This window comes from Ictidomys tridecemlineatus, chromosome 5 (genome assembly GCF_052094955.1).
Source record: "Ictidomys tridecemlineatus isolate mIctTri1 chromosome 5, mIctTri1.hap1, whole genome shotgun sequence".
NCBI classification, from domain to species: Eukaryota; Metazoa; Chordata; class Mammalia; order Rodentia; family Sciuridae; genus Ictidomys; species Ictidomys tridecemlineatus.
This window is the reverse complement of record NC_135481.1, coordinates 85,133,300-85,141,984: the sequence shown is the minus strand read 5'-3', so window position 1 is coordinate 85,141,984 and position 8,685 is coordinate 85,133,300.

Here is an 8,685-nt window from a genome sequence, read left to right as displayed (position 1 = left end):
TCAAACTGATTATAATTTGGACAGTTGAATCATAATTGTCTGTTGTGTACTGTACAGTAGTGACATATGCTATTTTCCACGTTCCTTGCAGAGCACACCATTGCATTCCCGCATAGGCTACATTTCCCTTGGGAACAATGGGTCCTGGTTGCTGTGGGTTCCGTGCAACATGGCAGTCCACAGCTCACACCAGATCATCTGAGAAAGAAAGGAACAGTGAATGGCTTAATTTCTTTTTTTCTGTTTGAAAAGGCTTGTGTTTGATGTGAGCTATATTTGTATGAAATATAATGAACACAAGTTGATGTGAAAAGATATTTCTTTTTTATAAAATCTTCATGTTCATAGGGTAAGTTGTAGATCAAAATATGCAGGTGAATTAATTTTTGTTATTTATGATTGGGCATAATTTTAGTTCTTTGGGAATATTGATTTTTTAAATTTGCAACCACTTAAACATGTATTTGTGTCACCAATCATATGCATAATTTAAAACATGAGAAAATAATCAAGCTTCTCTGATGGAATGGTCTTGTTTTAATACTGCCTTGTCCTATTGAAAATGAATAAGATACTCTCCTTATTGTTTTAAATGATTAAAAGCCTATTAATAAAATTTAAGTCTCCTTAAATAGTCAAAGGCATTGTATTTTCAAGATCATTTCAAGTCAAACTTTTATTTTTTTTTCCTTAGAAGGGTATATCTTTTAAAAAACTAAAATGATTAGAATAAACATTTAAAATGAAATGTGAATTATCAAAGAGCAAAATCTAGGTTTCCATTTTACAGATAGAGATCTTAAATAAACAAACTCTATTGTAAGACCTTACCAAGCTTATTTTGTGCTTTAAAAAATACCAGCTTTATGTCTTGAAGATAAAAAATTGATGATGTTCTTTTTCTTGGTACTGAGGTTTGGACCCACTAAGTATTCTACCACTGAGCCACATCCTCAATTTTTTATTTTTAGGTAGGATCTCGCTATGTTGCCCAGGATAGCCTTGAACTTTGGTCCTCTGGCTTCATTCTACCAGGTTGCTGGGATTATAGGTGTGTGCCACCATACTTGGATGATGATATTTTTAATAAGGTTCTAAACTGGTTGAAGTTTATTAAGTAAAGGTTGATGGTGGGAAGATTTTAGCCTGTGCTTGGACCTCACAGAAAGGGTAACATACTCTTCTTGGCTACATCTCACTAATTAGTTATTCTGGGTTTCTATTTTCTTTTCTTTTCTTTTTTTAATATCTAGAAACCCAAGTTTAATCTTCATACAAACACTTTCGATGGAGACAAAGGATAGGATAGATCAGGGTCAGTACACCAGGACTCAATGGTCAAGTCTGCTAGTGCCTGGTTATGTAAGTCCTTATTTAAGTTTTGCAATTCTTTAAATCAATGCTCTTGATTTGAGACAGGAATTCAGGAAAAGTATCTCCTTTCCCCAGCTTAGGTTCAGTAGGATTGACCACAGTCCCAAGTTGCCTTTGAAAAATATTTTCAAAGTCATGTTCAATGACTTTTATCTAGATGATGCAATTCCTGGAACAAGCCCTTTCTTATTTGAGACACCTATTCATTTTCCTTAACAGAAAGGTCTCCAAGTTAGAACATCTTCTTCCCTGATGAGTGGCATACATAAGAAGGGTGAAAAATGAAATTGGGAACATTTTGCTTACTACACAGAGAACTTTCTCTGGGCTAAATTGTAAAAAGTCTTATTGCTGGGTTATAGTGCACCGAAATTAATAAGCTAAGAACTACTGGTCCAAAAGTTTTATACCAACATAAATACTTTTTCACAAAATAGGTCTGAATTACTGGGGTACCAGTTCTTCTCTTTGAATTCTAACTTAGTTTAGAAATTAGCCTCTTTGTCAGTTTTACACCTGACACTTTTCCTGAGGATAGTGTTGTGCGAGAGAGAACTCTATTCCTTCTATTTCCCTGAAGACTATAGCTTCTTCCTTACCCAACAGAGAGCTTAATTGAGTCATTTAAAGTTAAGAAAAATTATATATTTTCGATGGCAATGAGAATACAAATTCTGATGTTTTTTTTTTAAAAAAATATTAGGACTATGGATTAGGAGAGCAGATATGATAGATTTTTTTTACATTTGAATCCATTAAAACTTTTGCTTTTTGTTTTATTCAGTAGGCTCATACTTACAGCAAGATATATGGTACTAGCTTTGGAATTTAAAGTCAAGAAATGCTTTCAGTCACTACAGAGAAAAAGGAAGAGCCTGGTTGCTGTATGTTTGTTCAAAGACAATTTTGCAGAGTAAAAGAAAATCCAAAAATGCAAGTAGTTTCCTTTTTGTTTAGCAGCTAAAAGCAAGTAAAGAAATAATATTTACTCTATTGCAAAAGTCAAACTCAGCAAAGTTGGGAAGTCACTGTGTTTTTGTGAAACAATTTTAATCCTATAGAATATTTTTTACAACAATTATTTGGCATTATTTATCATCTGATAGGCTTTGATAGGTATTGATAACCCTGTTTTAAGGCTTAAAATAGAACAGAAACCTCAACTTCATAGGATCACTCAACAGGAGATGTATTTTTTTTTTTAAACTGGGGATTGAACCCATGGGGGCACTTAACCACTGAGTCACATCCCCAAATGCTTTTACTTATTTATTTATTTTTTCAGACAGAGTCTCATGAAGTTGCTTAGGTCCTTGCTGAATTGGGAGGCTGGCCTTAAACTTGGGATTGTCCTGTCTCTGCCTCCAGAGTCACTTGGATTACAAATGTGTGCCCTTGTGCCTGACTTGGGTGATCTAATTATTAAAAAGAAGCAAAGAAGAGTCCTCATCTTTCCTTTTAAAAAAGATTTTCCTTTTTTTTTTGCCAAGACTTAGCATACTTCATCAATTCTGAAACATTAAGATCAATTCTCCAGTTTGAAAGGCACTTTAAAGTTAGACCCTTCATACGATTTTCTGCTGTGGTTTTTCAGTAAGAAACCTCATCATCCCTCTGTTGAAGTGAATTTAAACACTGAATGAATTCATTTCCAGTGGCACTATTACATGGAAGTCATTAACCTTTTAGACAAAATTAATTATAATCATTTTCATCTGGAAATATTACCAAAGGTTTTCTTGAGATTGGGTAAAGGACTATTTTCAGCCCCCAGCCCCCCCAGCCACACACACACTGGCGGTGGTAAGTTCACACAGTGAATCAAGGCAGCAATAATGGTAGTGGGCCATCTTTCTGGAGTGGCTCATCCATGAGGTGGGCAGAGATTATAAATTGAGGTGAAACTTGCTCCTGGAAAAGAATGAAGCTCCTTGGGAATGCCAGAGGGGAGCTTTGGAAAAAGATGAAGGGATGGGTATAGCAAATGCCCCGCACCCTGTCTAGAATCTTAATGATTCCTGCCTGTCTAGCTGTCTCCCCTCAACATTGCCAATTACTTTGCCATCACTGCACAATCATACTGGTCATCCCAAATATGCTTAAAGAATGGAGAAGACTCATTTTTACCTCGCTTAAGACTCAGACAACCTCTTGAGGGAGCTCATAAACTCAAGGTTTTTGTTTCATTCTGTAAGTGTGACCATCCTCACCGTCACAGGCAAATGAAGTGATGCTTGGCTTTTGACTAATTCTTCCCATAAGAGACTGTGGGACAAAAGTGATATGATTCCTAGACCTGTATTAGCCAAGACAGACTACCACTGTGCAAAATTTGACTTTAAATTTTCCTGCATAAGTTCCATATTTTCTCAGTAATAAGTGATAATGTATATTCTAAGTTGATTTTAGTCTTTTTATTTCAGATTGGCTTCAAAATACTTAATAGTCAAACATTTTGTGATTCAGAAAAAACAAAAAAGGGGGCTGGCATGTAACCCAATGATAGAGAGCTTACCTAGCACGCATCAAGCCCTGGGTTCCATCCCCAGTAAAACACACACATACACACACACACACACACACACACACACACACACACCACCGCCACCACCACCACACCACACAAGTATTTTATATTTTTAGCTCTGAACTTCACCTACATAAAATATTGGTCCTATTTTTGAAGATTCTTCACCCTTTCAAATGACTAGGGGCTAAAAAAATCATTTTCTTATTACTCTTAAAATAGTGCTCTCTCTCCTCTCTCCTCTCTCTCTCTCTCTCTCTCTCTCTCTCTCTCTCTCTCTCTCACACACACACACACACACACAAAAAAAAAATTATTTTAAAATGTCATTTGAAATTAACAATAGTATTTTCTTTTTCAAATTTTGATGCCCTTTTTCCTTCAAAGAACAATCAAAATAAATATAATAATGATCTTAGATGTAGTAATAGTAATAACCATAATAATTAATAACTATTTAATCAACATTTATTTAATACTATATCTCATATCTTAACTTAAATGTTTCAATGTATGGACTTACTCCTCCCAGCAGACCTAAGAAGTAGGTACTATTATTATTCAAATTAGGCAGAGAACACAACCGAGGTACAGAGAAGTTACTGATTTGAGATATTACACATCTAATTAGTTTTTAACTAGTATTTTAACCAAGGTTATCTGATTCTAGAATCAGAACTTTTAACTCTCAATACCTTCACTTGGTACTGAATTCTAATCTTAGGTACAGAATAGATATTGTCAATTCCATTTATTACCAATATTATACTCTATGAAGCTAGCAAAGCTTCTTTCTTGACATAATTTGATGGCATGTCCTTGATGCCTATATGTATATGTAATATTTTATGGCATTCTAGATAAGACAAGAGTCCAGAAATTCATTCCTAAAACTGTATCAATATGTTTATAATTCTGCAGCATGGAGTGATAATTTTATTTTTTGAGTACTCACTATATCTAGGTATTGTGCTAGGTGTTTTAATGAGACTTACACTAATAATATGAAGGTGGTGTTAGTATCTTAGTACATAAATATTCTTGGAAACAAGAATTAAAACCTTTCTGCAATCTTGTTGGTGGTCACAAAAGAAAGGAATAAGTTATGCTATAAGTGACTTCATGGAGGAAGTATAAATTCAATCTTTTAAAAAGTTATTTGAGGGCGCTGGGGTTGTGGCTCAGTGGTAGAGCACTCACCTAGCACGTTCCAAGTGCTGGGCACGATCCTCACATAATAATAAATAAAATAAAAGCATTGTGTTCAAATACAACTAAAAAAAATTTAAAAATGTTATTTGAGAAGAGTTGTGATCTTTTGTAGCAATTCCACTCACGAAACTCTGTGTCTACCTCATAGTAGAGGTACCAATTACCCATCATATATGTAAAAAAGTAAATTCCCTTATTATGTGTCGAGTTTGCTCTGGAGTCCAAGTACTGTTTATGGATGAAAGGCATTTTACTTTGTCACTTATACATAGTAGTTTGCCTCTTCCAGTTTAAAACACGGTGGTGGCTGTGAAATATGTCTTATATTTCTTGATTCTTTAAAAGTTGGAGCCAAATCTCCTCCCCTGGAGTGCAGGCTTACTTCATGATGGGTTTTGAAAGAAGAGAATGCTTGGAATTGACATCATGTAACATCTGAGATTAGGATGTACAAACCTTTGTAGTTTCTTTCCTCTCTCCTCTCTCTGTATCACTCCCTCTGCAGAAAGCAAAGTGCCTTGTCGTAGGGATGGTCACAAAGCCCTATGGAGATGCCCAAGCCGCAGGAGCTGAGGCCTGTAGCCAACAGCTATAGAGGAGGTGAAGCCTCCTTCCTGTAGCTATAGGAGAAAGTTTGAATATTAGACCCTGAGGTTCCCACTTAAGCCTTGGATAAGGAAAACCCTGGTCAACAACTCTTGAATTCCTGACTCAGAAACTCTGGCATAATAAAATTTGTTTTAAGCCAATGAGTTTGGAGCAATTTGTTATACAGCAATATACAATTAATGCAATGATCTGGATCATATAATATTCAATTGATTTCAAATTCATACTCCCAGGTAGGGCTAGCTCTTCCCAAATCTATCAATGTCTCTCCTTCCTGAGATGTCTCTTTCCTGAGATTGTTTATAGGTGTAGATAGAAGAATGGTTCTGGTGGGGGCATTTTGGATAGTCTCCCAGGTCCTGCTCCATCTGTTGAGAAAACTAGCAAACCACTCAGATGTTTACTTTCCCCAATTGGAATCCACTGAGAGAATTGTCCCATTTGAACATCATTTCAGAATCAATTCAAGCTGACTGTAAACTTGGCCATTGCTTCTGATTATGGAATTCTTGTACATGTAGTTTTTGCCATGGCTCTGCCCTCCTCCTTCCAGCAGTGGAGCATGTGGAAACATTGGATGCCCTCTATGATAGGTATGGACCCCCAAGGTACATGCTGGTCTGCTTGCATAGATAGCTAGAATCTAGAGCTCCTGAGACAACACATTCTCAGTGCTGTTTATGTGGAGTTTGTCTATGGTTATGATGCTTTTCTATATTATAGTCTGAGGGTCTAGGAACAAATTATTTCACTGGAAATTTCTCAAAACTTTGTTATAACTGGAAAATATTGGAAGAAGCCTAATATCCACACTCAGGAAAGTATTTGAATATACACAGTGGAGCAGTAAGTATCTGTGAGTGGGAAAGTGAAATATATTTTCAGAAACTTTAGAAAGCAGAGTTTTTGTTGCTGTTGTTTGTTTGTTCTGGCACTGAAAATCCAACCTAGGACCCTGCACCTGCTACGTGAGTGCTCTATCACTGAGAAACACCCCAGCCCCAGAAAAGAATATTTTGACTAAGTACTTTAAGGTTAAGAACCAAGAATACAAACAATCTTTTCCAAAGTACTTTATTCTGTAAATTTGTTTGCAACATGAATATAAGTTAACAATTCCAAAACTATTTTGTGTTTACACTGTTTGAACAATGGAAGAGATTTCATTCTTCACATTATTGAGTAAATAAGTAAATATATGGTGACAAGAGCCACATTCTCAAGGTTAGAAAAAAAGTTATAAATAAAAAAATGAAAAGACTAAAATAAATCCCGTGATGATAAATTATAATAAATGTATCAGTATGAGTTTGTACTTCTTAATGTGTGTGTGTGTGTATGTACACACACAGATGGATAGGTACAGAAGTAACTTTTTGTGTGTATGTGCCTGTGTTATTATGTATACATATTTTCCTAGCTTTTTCTCTTAAAGAGTCTAGAGACAATGACACTACAATAGTGGTGAACACACTTAGCATTTAGATTTTGAAGTTTAAATATTTTTCTATAAAAATAATCAGAGATCCTTAGGTAAATGGAAAATACCAGAATTATGGCATAGAAAGGGAAAGATGAGCCTGGAACTTACTGAAGTGACAGAAGGTATAGAAGTATTCACATGCAGAAGTGGGTGAGAAAGAGTGGCAATAAGGGGCAATGAGAACATGGTATGGTGTTGAGGGAAAAGCAGTAACATTTGTGACTCTATAGTTTTTTTTAATACTTTTAGAACCATAACATTGTTTCACATAGCCCTGTAGATTAGTATCCAATTTAGCATTAGTTCTAGATTCATTTTAGTGTTTCCCCCATCCTCCTCTGACCCCTCTTTCTCTGACAAGGAGAAGCATGACTCTTATTAGTCACAATACATTGACTTATTTGATCAAATAATAGAGGTATATCTTGCAAGTACATAAAAACAAAGTTTTAAAAATTCCAGTGGCCAAATTTGAAATAACTCAAATAAGGCTGAATTTGGATTATAAGCCATATAATAAAATAAATATAATGAATCCATATAGATATAAATATATAAATAGAAAGTAAATACATGAGAATGTAGATACAACTCTTCTAAATGTTACAATATGAATTAATACATCTAGAAAGAATAAGAGAAATTGAAAATTTCAGTTAAGCAAACACCAAGTGTTGAATCTACCAGTTTGTACATATATTGTTCAAACCATCAGTGGATGCAAAATTCAGTAAGTGATGGGAAACAGGATATTTACACAATTTCAAAGTATTTCCTCACAAGATCTTCATTAATTACAAAGGGGAAAATATAAACATTATAGTGGAGAAACTTGGCAGACATCACATAGCCACGTGATCAAAGTTAATATTATCAGTAATAAGATATGCTAGCTAGGATACAATGCACTGAAAAGTACATGACATCACTTCAACTTGATTTTTCTCAAAAGCATAAACTTAATCTAATTATGAGAAAACCCTAAACATTTGCAAATTGAGGGGATTTTCTAAAAAAAAAAACCACTGGCACAGACTCTTTAAAAGTGTTAAAATAAGAAAAACAATGATATACTAAAAGTTATCACTGATTGTAGGACTCTGAGGCACAATGACTAAATGCAACATAGAATCCTGAATTGGCTATTAGACCAGGTAAAAAAGGATGTCAGTAGAAAACTGACTACATTCTAATATAGTCTGTATGTTATCTAACAACACAGTATGGTTAGGGCCTGGACAGTGGTTCACCCCTACAACCACAGCAACTCAGAAGATTCACAAGTTCAGTCCTACCTTGTTTCAGGATAAAAAACAAACAAAAAACAAAACAAACAAACAAACAAACAAAAACCAATAAGGACTGGGGATGCAGCTCATTAGTAGAGCATCCTTGAGTTCAATCCCCAGAACCAAATAAATAGATAATAATATAACATTATTTTATTTCCTAGTTTTAGTAATTGCACTATGGCTGAAAA